General features: G+C 48.9%; 1 long non-coding RNA gene across 1 annotated transcript in view; it reads right to left on the minus strand.

Moving 5' to 3' along the window:
* Positions 1-13,543, minus strand: part of LOC142818281 (uncharacterized) — a 23,844-nt gene extending 10,301 nt beyond the window's left edge. The window contains exon 1 of the long non-coding RNA XR_016350684.1: positions 1-13,543. This exon is cut by the window's left edge and continues 8,454 nt beyond it. This is a non-coding gene — a long non-coding RNA (uncharacterized LOC142818281).
* Between the last annotated feature and the right edge of the window lie 809 nt (positions 13,544-14,352).

The following is a 14,352-nucleotide window of genomic DNA, read 5'->3' on the forward strand; positions in this document are numbered from 1 at the left end:
TTACAACCCCATCAGATCCTGCGAGTAATAAAACCACAGTTGCCTTCCAGAGCTGAGGGACCTCCTGACCTCAAATCAAAGTTTAAACCATCCATCAGCTCCCAATACATTCATAGCACATCTACCAATTACCATCACCCCAGTGTTGCTCTCTGACAGGGGTCAGGGGCCACCTCATACACTGGCTGGCTGTAAGCTAGAATAGAGCTTTAGAAATCTCATTATCCTGTTAACCATACATTTATCTGACAAGATAAAAGAGACTAGGTGACCAAGCTATCATTAAAGATTAATAGAAAGTATAAAAAATTCAGCCGCAACCAGCATTCCTGTTTAGTGCCTGTGATAGCGTTGACAGGACTATTCATCAGGGAGCCAAAAAGATTTAGGTCTTTGCTCTTGGCTTTTCATTTTAAGTCTTTAGTTTTCCTCACACCATAGACACCACAGGTCAAAAAAGGCTACTGCTAATTGGTTCTACAGGGCTTGAATAGGCCAATTATGCAATCACGAGGCGCCTGAGCCGATGGTAATGCAAAGGATGCTGCTAAACCAGTGGCTCGCTGAATTAGGGCCTGCACTGTTTATCATAGCTGCTCTTGTGGCGTTCAGCTATTAATAAATTGTGCAGATCAATGCCCGTATTAATGTTAATAGAGGGCTGCAAGGATCACTGTAGTCCCAGAGTGATTTCCCCCTCATTCCGAATTCCATTTAAGGTTTACATGAAAGATTCCAAGGCAGCACCTTCACAGGAAGAGATGAGATTTCCCGGGTTTTAAGTCTTAAGTATTCTTTTTATTCTGCTTGGCTTTTTTCCCCCCGTTTGATCATAAATCAATGTCCTTCCCCAAGTTTCCCTAGAAGTTACATTTTTCAGGCAGGTTCCCCAGCTCTTCCTTCATTTTGTCCCACCTGTGAGAAAGAAAAACCAACATGTTCAGAAATGCATTTTTCTAAAATCCAGAGGGAGGAGGGGAGAGGAGGTGTTTGTGTTTCCCACGTCACCCCATGCAGCTGGGGGCATTTATGTCAGTCTCAGAGGTGGGTCAAGGCACTGATCACCACTTTAGGGAGTGTCTGCTAGTTTCAATCTATCCACTGTCCTCAAGGTTGTATCCCACTCCCAGTACACCTACGACACTGGTGCCCTCAGCGTATGCCAGGCAAGGACAACGTCATATCGACACACAGTGCTGCCAGTTTGAATTGAAGTCAGCAATGCTCAGCGTTTTCATTTGGTGCAAATGTCCAAGCCCAGAGCAATCAAAGGAAAAGACACTCAGAGAAACTGAGAAGCAGTTTTCTCAAATATCTAAAAATTATCCTCCTTGGCCTCTGAGGACAGGACAAGCTTGCAGCAAGGGAAGTTTAGGGTTGGACATTAGGAAAAACTTCCTTCCTGTCAGGGTGGTTAAACACTGGAATAAATTGCCTGGGGAGGTTGTGGAATCTCCATCACTGGAGATATTTAAGAGCAGGTTGGACAGACACCTGTCTGGAATGATTTAGATGGTGCTTGGTCCTGCCATGAGGGCAGGGGGCTGGACTCGATGAGCTCTCGAGGTCCCTTCCAGTTCTACAATTCCATGATATTCTGCCGCCGCCGCCGTATCCAAGACAAATGGAAGGGAAGCACCAAATACTTGTAGCCGCTCATGCTAAGAAGCCTCTGCCTGATGCTAAGAAAGGCCTCAGTGGTGCTGGATACTGAGGCTATGCCTAACTTGAAGCATGTGAATAACCCCACTGAAATCAATACCCGTGTTTCTCCCCACATGCCCTGCCGAGTCAGGGCCAATATGCTGAGCAATCGCTGCAGGAACAGAGCAGGCAGACATCTCCAGTGCAGAGGAACGTGTCTCCGCTCTTCTCTCCAAATACGCCCCGTGCCGACCAGCTCACACCCCTGGGACGACACGCGGAAAGCGCATGTATTTCTCGCTCATGACGACCAAGGATGGTCTCCTTTGAGCAAGCATCTTTGGAGCTGTGGGCCGAGCATGGCCCAGACGTGTGTCTCCTGACAGACGTGCCCCGTGCGGTACAGGACAAGCGGGGCTCTGCCCCTTCCCTGGCCTACAAGGAGGGAGGTGGGAATGGCCTCTGGAGCGGAAGAGGAGGAAGGTAGGTGAGGTGCCTTACAGGAGGGCTGGCTAACCAGGGAGGGGAGTACACAATGCTACCCTGGCAGGACGCGGCTGGGGCCAATTCCCCCCTCCACAGCCGGAGGAAAGGGGCCTGACCAGGGACCGCACTTCCTCAATCCTGCCTCTCTCACGCTCCTGTTCTGCGTTTCTCTTCTCTCCAGCCGGGCGCCAGGGACGTTTGCTGTTCCAAATGGCAGCCCCCGGAACGCCCCCACATGTCCCATGTGGGGCTCTGGACCACTCCCCCAGTCCACCCCATCCCCTCTCACTGGGGTGTGCTCTGTACTTTCAGGTGTTGACTCCTGTGCAAATTAACGTAGCAGGAGTCAGGAGCCCGGGGGGGGGGGGAGGGGGGGAGACAAGGAGCTGTTCAGAGACCTACCCCGTCAGCCAGGGTGTGAAGACTTTCCCGGACGACTCGTCCCCATGCAATCGGTCCGGAGAGGCAGGATCTTCTGCAAAAATCACATGGTAGAGCCTTTTCTCCTGCAGAATATCTTGCTTTTTAATGGGTTCAGCTCATTGTTTTAGATCCTGCAGTTGGGCAATTAATCAGCAACATCCTTGAAATTATGCAGCAAACCAATGAGTCTTGTAGACATGCTCATTAAGGCGTCCTAATTAGGAACCGATTTGCTAGTGATCTACATCTCCAAAAAGTAAAGGGGGAACTTTCCTCCAGAAACAAACAGCAGCAAAGAAATGATCAGTAAACCTCGATGTAGTGGCGGTTGCCAAATCCAGAAGGACAAAGGGGAAGAGAACCACAGGCTGTGTAATAACCTCGAGACAGAAAAAAAAGCTTGCAAAGGGAAATTACTTTCTTTAGTCCAGGTTTCTGATCGTCTGTACATGATCTACCTGCCAGTGGTATTCCAAGTGGGGTAAGAGACCGTGGCAATTTAACTAAAAACCCCTACAGTAAAACTCAGCTATTTCTGGCCTTCCCTCGAATACCCCTATACCTACCTAAGAAATACTGCCAATGTGGAAAATACTGACGTCCTATCTACCAAGGTGTGGTATTAACCCACGTGGTGATTTCCCTGTCCATGTCTAACCCCAACAGCAAGAGGATGAAAGTGCTACAGGATCATTCCCTGTCACCCCGACCCATCTCTTAGTCTCCCCAGAGCGCTGACACATTTAGAAAATGAAATTACATCCCTCTTCAGCAGGGTGAAGAGACTTTCATTTCCCCAGTGGGGCTGATGGGGCAAAAAGTTCCAACTTCCACCCCCTTGTAAAATTGCTTTGACTCTCTCAAACCAAGCGAGAAGGAAAGGACGGACGGAGAAGCCCTTGCCTCCGCTGACAGGTCCCAGACGGGGGTGCAGGAGTCAGCCAGCAGTGTGGCAAAACCAGGTGGAAGACAGTGGTTTTGGGATGCCCAAAGGAAGGCACATGTACCTGGTGGCTTTGGGCCCAGCGAAGACAAGCAGCCTTCTCTGACCAATGTTCCCTCTTAATTTTTTCCATCAGTATGTGGAATGAATTTTGTTAGGTGCACCAAGGCATATGTGGATGTGCACCAGCCATAGAAACACACACTGCTGGCTCTGGGCACTTGCTAATCATCTGGGCAGCACCTGAATCTCTCCTGGGTGGCTGCCCAAGCGGTCAGAGGGAACACTGCTTCTGATCTCTCTCTTAAAGGTATCTGAAGCGCAGAGGAGGAAGGAAAGGCCCTGGCTTGTGGAAGCTGGCTACCTGCCAAGAGAGTGAGGGAAAGAAGGTGGAGCTGATAGGAACACAGTGATGCGGGGGAGAAAGGAGAGACGAAGGCACTCCGGGTGTGAGGCAGAGAAGGGGAAGAGCCTGATGCAACAGCAAGCCGGAAGACGAGGAGAGGAGATAGGATGGAAGGTTTGCAGGGAGACACTTCCCACGCTGCTGGTTTGCTCCGATCACTAAGCGCCTCAGCGCTAGGGAAATGCTGCAACGTTTCCCCATCGGTCCAGCTCTGGCCGTCTTAGCCACCCTGGCCTAGGCGAAGCCATGCATCTTCTGGCTACTCTGCACGGCCTGCATCATTGGTTACATCAGGGGGGCTACGTGTGGGCTGGAGAACTGGTACAACATTTTCTACAGGCCCCCCTCTCTAGTCCAGCACATTTGGGATCAGATTGGCGCTGAACCAGAGAATTATCCAAACCACGGGAGGTCGGTATTGTCTAGCCGTGTTACCAGCACTGCCACGGCTTGCTGGGCTCAGAGAAAATGTTTAAGGGTTCATTAGGGCTAAATAACGGCACAGAACACAGAGCCAGGACTGGGGGCTGCAAACAAACTGTATGGGGCCACAGGAAACTTGGCCACACTTGTGATAACCGGACAGGCGGTTCACTAAAATCGTGCCGGACCGCAGATGATGCTGGAGCAGAAAGTGCCGGACTATGGGGGTTCAACCTCTAATGCACGTGCTCCATGAGAGGCTATTGCGGGTCAAAGATCAAACTGACCAAGGCGCAGAGATGAGGCGGTCACAGCACAATCCAAAGTGAAGGTGCCCAACGCTGTAAAAAAAAAAAAAAAAAAAATCAACAGAGAAATACAAGGCAGCCCAGCGCAGCCTGTGTTATAATCACGTGCACGGCCATGTGGCAGTTTTCAGAGTTTAAAATACATTTTAAGAGCTGCTTCAACACTTCCACGGCTGCTATTCCGGGCCTGGCGTTTGGATTCTGGGCATGTGGCGCTAATTGACAGATCGGGTTTGTGATCCAAGAAAGAAGGGAGTGTTGTCACTTTGTGAAGACGTGGGCGCGTCTCGCTTCTCTGCCATGTGACCATTGTCACTCTGCCGGCTTCTCTTCGCCGAACCCTCCTGCCCTTGGTTTGTCTCTTCACTCCTAGCCTCCCCGAGGGCGTTCCTGGCGACTTCTTTGTTCAGGGCCCCGGGGAACTCACCCAAAGTGAAGTTATTCCACCGAGCAGGATGTTGGCTGGGCCATTTTTGGAAATCACAGTCTTCATTTTGTGCCAATGACCGCTTTGGACTTGAAGCTACCCCCGCCAATGCTGTGAAGTCTGTTACTTTGAGGAGTCCTGGCTCTATGCCAAAACTGAAGTTTCCCCCCAAAAGAATCAGGGCTATTTTCTCAAGCACTTGGACAGACGGATTTTTGTAACTTCCACTTTGCTTCCTGGATACAAGAGCAGGCCACGCAGACCAGCTGAGGGAAGAGAATTCATCTGAAGCAGCAGTCATCATGATCAAAAGCCCAGCGCGGTCCCAAAGGACCTTGAAAGTATCTTTTTAAAGAGCCGGAAAGCCAAGAGACTGAAAAACTCTGCCTTCCACACACATCCGCTGGAGGTGAAGACTACACAATTACTGAAGTTCCACACAGTGAACGTGAGGAAGAGTGACCAGGTTAATTCTAAACTGGGGCAAGGTAACATTTGACATTAACAAGGAAAAGTTATTTACTTATTCCAACAATATAAGAACTAGGGGGCACCAAATGAAATGAATAGGCAGCAGGTTTAAAACAAACACGATGAAGTTTTTCTTCACTCAGCGCAATGTCAACCTGTGGAACTCCTTGCCAGAAGATGTGGCGAAGACTAGGAGTTTAACAGGGTTCGAAAAAGCTAGATAGATTCAGGGAGAGGAGGCATTCATCAGGATGCATGGGAATGGTGTTCCTAGCCTTTGTTTGTCTGGAAATGGATGATGGGGAAGGATCACATGAGGATTCCCTGTTGTGTTCACTGCCTCTGGGGCACCTGGCATTGGCCACTGTTGGCAGACTGGACACTGGGCTAGATGGACCTTTGATCTGACCCAGTCTGGTTGTTCTTATGACTTCAGGTTGGCTTTGAGCAATGAGACAAAAGAGAAAAGCTAAAGCTGAGCAAGAACACGGCAGACATTGCAACACCACTTAGCGGGGCTATGTGTGGGGATTGGTGGTGTAATAATCCATGTGAGTTCACAACACCTTCAAGTTTCCTTTGGATTTTGAACGAATGGAACATCTTCAGATCAAGGCAATGCATCTGGTTTCACTCACGGTGCAAAATTATTTCTCTCCATGGATGCTGAGGAATAACGCACTGGGTCCACGTTTGCTCAAGAACGAGCACAGAGCCACACAAAAGCAAGGTAAATTTTACCACCAACATTTGTATGTGCCTGGCCTGAGTTTCAGATTGGTAACGGCACAGGCAGCCAGAAGAGATGGGTAGCACCTCGTTCTGAAGATTTCGCACCATTCGGCACAGGAAGCTTACAACAGAGAAACAAACGCAGCCAACGCAATTGAAGGGTCGACTTGCTGGCCAGGAGTGCAACGCACAGCATTTGGATCCAGATTTCAGACATCCCAAAGCTTCATGGGTATTCAGATCCAGAGTGCTGGACTGCCCCGTTCTGCAGGTGCAAAACATGGTCAGGAGCCAGATCTAGATACTCTCAAAGTCTGATGCTTTTCAGATCTAGGGGTTAGTATTGGGAGTGTCTCATTGAAGGTGACGACATGCCTGGCCTGCCTATGCTTTAGAGCATGGGTTCCCAAACTGGTGGGCGTGCCCCACCCCGGAGGTGGCATGAAGAAATTCCAGGGGGGGTGCGAGGCAACCCAGCCCCCCCATCAGTGCCCCCTACCCCCCAAGTTTTGCTGCTAATTTTGTTTTTCGGACCCAGTCAGTTCCTTTTTTTTCCCTCAACAAGTTTTTCTGCTATTGGCGGAGGGGGCGTGAGGGTTTCTCAAAAATCCAAAAGAGGGCGTGATGTCGAAAAGTTTGGCAACCGCGGCTTTAGAGCCAGCACACAGCAGGGTAGCTATGTTTGACCTCTCTGACCGGCACTGAACCGGAGATTTATCCAAACCACGGGGGTCAATATTGTCTAGCAGCATCACCAGCCCTGCAACAGCCCAGATCACAGAGCCAGGGCAGGCTGAAGCAAATATACGTGACACTTAATAGATCTTCCCACACCGTACAGTGTTTGGTTTGCCAGTCATAGAATCCCAGGTCTGGAAGAGACCTCAGGAGTCAGAGTCCAGCCCCTGCCCAAAGCAGGACCAACCCGACTCAACCATCCCAGCCACGGCTGTGTCAAGCCGGGACTTGAACACCTCTAGGGATGGAGATTCCACCCCCTTCCTAGGGAACCCAGCCCAGCGCTTCCCCACCCGCCTAGGGAAATAGTTTTTCCTAATATCCAATCTAGACCTCCCCCACTGCAATGTGAAACCATTGCTCCTCGTTCTGCCATCTGCCCCCACTGAGAACAGCCTCTCTCCATCATCGCTGGAACCCCCCTGCAGGGACTTGAAGGCTGCTCTCAAATCCCCCCTTGGATCGCAATCTGGATCAGAGTAAAGTTCTGAGAGTGCAGTTAGCCAACTGATAGGCACAGAATCTTGGCACGATGTCAGGAATTATTAGGAAAGGGATAGAAAATAAGACCCAGAATATCTTCCTGCCCCTGTATAAAACTATGATACGCCCACATCTTGAATACTGTGTACAGATGTGGTCTCCTCAGCTCAAAAAAGATATTTTGGCCTTGGAAAGGGTTTAGAAAAGGTCAACTAAAATGATTAGGGGTTTGGAACGGGTCCCATATGAAGAGAGGTTAAAATGACTGGGACTTTTCAGTTTAGAAAAGAGGAGATTGAGGGGGGATATGATAGAGGTATATAAAATCGTGAGTGGTGTAGAGAGGGTGAATAAAGAAAAGTTCTTCATTAGTTCCCATAATAGAACAACTAGAAGACACCAAATGAAGTTAATGGGTAGCAGGTTTAAAACTAATAAAAGAAAGTTCTTCATCACACAGCGTGTAGTCAACCTGTGGAACTCCTTGCCAGAGGAGGCTGTGAAGGCTAGGACTATAACAGAGTTTAAAGAGAAGCTAGATAATTTCATGGAGGTTAGGTCCATAAAAGGCTATTAGCCAGGGGATAAAATGGTGTCCTTGGCCTCTGTTTGTCAGAGGCTGGAGAGGGATGGCAGGAGACAAGTTGCTTGATCATTGTCTTCGGTCCACCCCCTCCGGGGCACCTGGTGCTGGTCACTGTCGGCAGAGAGGATACTAAGCTAGATGGACGTTTGGTCTGACCCAGTACGGCCGTTCTTATATTCTTATGTCACTGCAGCATGACTGATGCCCAGTGGCACAGAATATGCCAGACCAATGCTACCGCAGCCCCTACCTGTGGGCCTGTCTCTGCTGCTGGCCTCCACGTTCAGCACCAAATCAAGGCCATTAAAAGAGTAGCAAAATCTGCCTCTCCCCTTTGCTTCCCCCTCAGCCACGCCCCTCCCTGTTTAAAGCACCACACCCACTTTCCAAGGTGCCTGTTAGATATTGGTCTTCCTGCAGGAATTCCTGCCCCCCACCACCTTCCCACCCGTCTCCGCTGGTGGCAACTTCAAAGTTAGGAGGGAAAGTCCATTTCTTTTCTGATTAGAAGCATGATCCAAACAAAGCAAGCGTGGCACAAATTATCCATCCTACATTAACTTCATAACATGTTTGTGATTCGACCAGACTCCAATTTTTTAACTACTTAGCAGGTTGAGGCGGAAAGGGCGGGGTGTAGAGTTTAATGACAGTGTCTGGTGAGCAGCAACTTGAGCAAAACCTAATTGCTTCCCTGAACCTGAAAAAGTATCAAACTGCATAAATAAATCCGCTTCAATTATTAATAAAGGAATTTACATTTTGAATCGGAGTATGAGAATTAATTTCATTTCTTATGCTAACGTGGCCAGTGTGGCTGATCCTTCAAAGGCTAGATGACGTGAAGAAGGTACAGCAAATCCTTGAAAGGGAAAAGGCACGAATCGGTTACACCCAAAATAAATCAACTTTTTTAAATTATTGTAAAATAAATAAAATTCAGGTGGACACAAAGGGCCTTCTCCCCTGACAATGTGTGTGAAATAGCTGTACGATTCTCTTCCTCTCTCACACAAAGTTTATATGAAATATACACAGGTCTGTATCGCCAAATGTAATATTCTTTCAGTCCTTGATGAAATCTAGGCCATGATTTTGAAATCTGAGGCCTAGTTTTCCAGGGAGAGTTACTGGGTGCTCAGAACGTTAGAAAAATCAGGCTTTGAAGGGAATTTAGAAGCCCCCCCGTCAGGCCCTCCGGTTTGAAAATCTTGGCCGCTATGTTTACACCTCAGTTTTGGGATGGGGGAGCGACTAGGACATTCCAAAGCAGTTGAGCCTGACAGCCGTAGGGACCAAACGTCACTGAAAATCCTTTCCAATCCCACTTCACCTTCGTCTCATTCTGGGAACGTGGGTCAAGTTATAACTAAACAGATTCCATGTTTTTACTGGGGGTGGGCAATTCTCTGGTCACCCCCAGGCGCATCACAGAGGTTTCCCAGTTGGCAGGTATTCTAGACACAGACGTGGCATCTAGGTTTCTCTGTTCCCTACCAAGCCCTTTTCTACATTCTCCTGTAATCAGCCAATATTTCTTTGTTTGCCACCTTCTCTTCCTCCACTGCAGGCAGCACTAGCACTTCTCCAAGCCGGTTACAACTGCTGGTGGATCACAGCCCTCCTCAAACTGCCACCAGCAGCTCCTTTTCTCCCAATGGCGATCAGTAAATGAGCAAGGGAACCATGTCCCTTCCTCAGCTTGTCTTAAAAATACCCCAAACCGTCCCGTTCCCAATCTCTGAACCTCTATACATTGAGACAGCTGCGGATCGGTTTCCTTGCCTTCATCTTTCGGAAGGGAAAACACCCAAAGAAGGTAAAAGAGGCATTTTCTAACAACCCACTCTGTGCTCTACTCTACCATGAGCTTAATGCAATTGACATGAATATGCCTAAAGAGGAGTGACAAATATCCTTAAGGACAGGGTATTTATACACTCACGGAATCATAGAACACTAGAACTGGAAGGGACTTTGAGAGGTCAAGTCCAGTCCCCTGCCCTCATGGCAGGACCAAGCACTGTCTAGATCATCCCTGACAGGTGTCTGTCCAACCTGCTCTTAAATCTCTCCAGTGATGGAGATTCCACAACCTCCCTAGGCAATTTATTCCCGAGTGTTACCACCCTGACAGGTAGGAAGTTTTTCCTAATGTCCAACCTACCTGCTCCTGACTGTCACCCATAACCATATTTAGTACTTTACTTCACAAGCAACCCTATGGATGTCGTGTCAGACAGATACTGCAGGATACGGCAATATTTTATAGGGTTCATATTTAATGCACCCATTGCATATAGCCCTGGCTCTTAAGTGCCAAATTCTTCCCTCCACTACTAGCCAGTATGGACATGTGGCTGAACAGGAAGTAAGACTCACAGGTGTGGAACAGACTCCCTGGGTAGGCATTAAAACCATACTAATGTTTTCAGACACCCCCAATAGTTCTGGCTGCCTTCCCCCAAGCTATGAACAGAGAAAAGAATTTAAGTGATAGCATCCTGACAATGCACGAGAGCCGGACAAAGGTTCCACAGCAGTGAAGTGGGCAAATCCATCCCCTCGTTGCGCAGGGCTGATAACACACACATCCCCAACAGCCCCCTTCTCTTTCCTCGCTTTGCCAGCAACCAGCACTTGGTGCAAATGGTGGATGAAAATCTACTTGTCAATGATCTTTCCCTCAGCTGCCCTTCCACTGGTGCCGCGATGCGCACACGCCTCCTGCCTGCTGCGTTAATGCATGCGATGACGCATGCCAGAAAGTGCTATAAAATCAATGCGGACTTTGGAGGGTTCTTTTTGTTTTGCTTTTTCACAGCCACTCCAGGTTGACTCTTGTGAATACACTTGTCAAGTTGATTCGCTTCCAGCTGCCTCTTAAGAGCATCCTTGTACCAGAGACACTGCTCTTTTAAATTCCGTTTCTCAGAATGAGAAGAAAAAACTTGGCAAAGTAACAATGGGGAGGAGGGGGGAGATGAATAATCTCAGAACAGAAGTTGCATTATGCGATGCGGTTGCTATGCGAGGATCATGCAAGTGCATTGTGGGGAGGATGATAACAGGCTAAATGAGTCAAAGAAATTCTGAAGGTTTTGTAATAAAAGGTTAGAACACAAAACCAGAGATAATGTGCTAGGGCTTCCTTCCAAGTAATTGTGAGAGTTAACCATAGGCCGACTGGGTGACTCAGGGGCCTTCTCTTCTTTGGAAAGAGAGATCAGCCTTGGGTTACGGTTAACCACTCACCTTCGAGCAGCACCATCTGCAACAAGGGAGACTCTTACACAACAGGCAGCCATAGCTGCAGTGATACCTTGTGCGTTCCTGACAACACACACGTGCCAACAGCAGCAGAGTCTCTCTTCCCAAGGACCTGTCCTCAGGAACACCAGCGAATCTCTACCCACAGCGTTCCGGCCAGGCATTCGCACCAATAGACATGCCCCAGAATTGTATTGGCTTGTGGAAAACGTGGCCCTTTGAGTCAGACTTTCAGGTGGCGTGCATAGTTGCCACTGGATTGGGGCCGATGGAGGTTTATCCTTTTACAGCTGTGACATCCGTGCGGAGCTTCTGAAGCAGTCTGACTTCAGATTCATTTTTTCCCCCCTCAGCCTTGTCTTTCATTCAGGTTCATTTTGTTAGTCGTCATTTCGATCTGGGTTTTTCCACAGTGAGGATCATCTGGCCTCAGGCCTTTTCAGCAACACGTGTGAGTGGTCACACAAAGAGCCTCCCCTACTTCTGGTATTAGCTGCAGAGCAGAAGCGGCCTGAGGTTCAGACTAAGGATGTTAAAATGCGTTTAACTGATTAGTTGACAGGTACTTCCACATTCCTCCTTTGAAACGTGTAAAAGCCTCTGCTGGGGCTCTTGTACATCTCGAAGGAGGAACGCGGAACTCCACATACAGCCGGGGCCAGCAGGAAGTCCCGCTGACTCCGGGCTGCATGCAGGTGCCAGCTTTGAAATGCACAAGAGTCCCCGGGGGGGGGGGTCTCGTGCATTTCAAAGCCATGGAGTTCGGGGTCAGCGGGGGACTCTGTCCCCCGCTGACCCAGGTCTCCATGCTACACTGCATGCTGCTAGGAGCCTGGGGTCAGCTGGGGAATCCACGTGGTACTTCCACTTTGAAGTATCCCTCCCCCCCCCACACACTTTTGCTGCCTCTATCCTATAGAGATAGCAAGGGGGGGGGAGAGATATCGACTAGTCAAAATACTATCTGATAAGCAAATGCATGTCGGATAGTCGACTAGTCTTCTACGTCCTTAGTTCAGAGCCACTTGCCTGTCACTGATATCACATCGGAGGACAGTCTCCAGAGAACATCTCCTGTGGGAAATCTCTTGTGGCACCGAATTCCAGAGATGTTTGCATTCATGGACTCCTAGGGCTGGAAGAGCCCTCAGGAAATTGAGTCCAGCCCCCTGCCCAAAGCAGGACCAACCCCAACTCAATCATCCCAGCCAGGGCTGTGTCAAGCCGGGACTTGAACACCTCTAGGGATGGAGATTCCACCCCCTCCCTAGGGAACCCATCCCCTGTGCTTCCCCACCCACCTAGGGAAATAGTTTTTCCTAAGATCCAACCTAGACCTCCCACAATGCAACTTGAGACCATTGCTCCTTGTTCTAACCCCAGTCACCACTGTGAACAGCCTCTCTCCATCCTCTTTGGAACCCCCCTTCAGGGAGTTGAAGGCTGCTCTCAAACCCCCCTCGCTCTTCTTTTCTGGAGACTAAATAAGCCCAAATCCCTCAGCCTCTCATAGGTCATATGCTCCAGCCTCCTCCTCATTTTTGGTGCCCTCTGCTGGACCCTCTCCCATGAGTCTACATCCAGACAGACTTGGATTAAGTAATAGTTAATGGACACAAAAAGAAGTTTTGCTCACATAGCTGTATGGCTCATGTGAATGGGCTCGTGAGACGCAGCAGTCACTCCTAGTCTCAATCACAGTGGTCGAATTCGGGAGTAACTCCACTGAAGTCAGTGGTGTTATACTGATGTAAAAGGTGCAGGCAGAGGAGACTTGAGCCCATAACTTGGAGAGATGCAAAATTTGGGCTGGATGAAATTCAGAAAAGATGGGGGGAGAGGCCAAGCATAAAACATGGAAACACTCCTAAAATTGTATCCCAAACCTGAGTTCTACTCCTTACTGAGATACAATCACTGAGCTTCTGTCAAACCCGGACAGTGCAATACCACCTGAGACCTCAAAATAGGGAAGAGGCATGTTGGCATAGTCGGTTACAGCAGAACAATAATTCGGGTAACATTCAACGTGCTGAACACACTCCCTGTATGAGAGATTGGAGCCGATGCGGTTGTGTCTTAAGGCTTGGCTCATGGGCTGTGCTTTGAAGGGGTGTAAGTAAATATAGCCACTGGTAGGCTTCCCGTACAAAGTGGTATTTACGTGACCATCTGTTATTTGTACTGTAGTGTCCAGGAAGTGGATCTCCGGAGTGGACTGGTCCAGGCTGAGATTGCTGGTGGGGTGGAAGTTATTGGAATCCAAGTGGAATTCTCCAAGGGCTTCCTTCCCGTGGGTCCGGATGATGCAGATGTTGTCGGTGTAAGGTAAGCAAAGGAGGGGCCCTTGGGGACGGACCTGAGAAAGCATTTTTCTACTACTGAGCTAGAATTCAGATTGCCTTCTCACCACAGCTGGAGATGAGCCAGGTCCTTGCTGATTTCACACGCCCATCTCTGTAGCCTTCCTTCCTTCCACAGCTGAGGAAGCGACCTGCATCTCAGGAAAGCTTATGCCCTAATAAACATGTTAAGCTTTGAAGTGCCACCGGACTCCTTGTTGTTTTTGCTGAAACAGACTACCTTGTCTCTGAAACCTGATACAGGTTAAGAAGTGAAGGCAGGCTTTTCTGTTTCCTTAAAAAAGGAGGAGATGTCTCTCTTGGATTCTTTCATTTTCTGTTTTCTCTGCTGTGTCCCTCTGCGAGAAAGGATAAACGGACACACACCAGATATTAGAAAGGGGAACACACAGAAACCTGGAGGGGGACGTTTTAACCTGCCTGGGCACTCAGCCATGGCCTTAAAAGGAGCCATCCTTCTACAAAGGAATTTCACCAGCCAACTACAGAGAGTGCGGAATTGACCTTCATCTGCAAATTTGACGCTGTTTCCCTTGGCCTGACCAAAGACCTCAACTGGATGGCCCATTATAAAACTAGCTTTCCTTCCATTCAACACCCAATTGACATAAAAAACCATGGCGCAATTCCAGCCCAGTCCATCAGCTTC

This window comes from Pelodiscus sinensis, chromosome 14, assembly GCF_052426305.1.
Source record: "Pelodiscus sinensis isolate ZL-2025 chromosome 14, ASM5242630v1, whole genome shotgun sequence".
NCBI classification, from domain to species: domain Eukaryota; kingdom Metazoa; phylum Chordata; order Testudines; family Trionychidae; genus Pelodiscus; species Pelodiscus sinensis.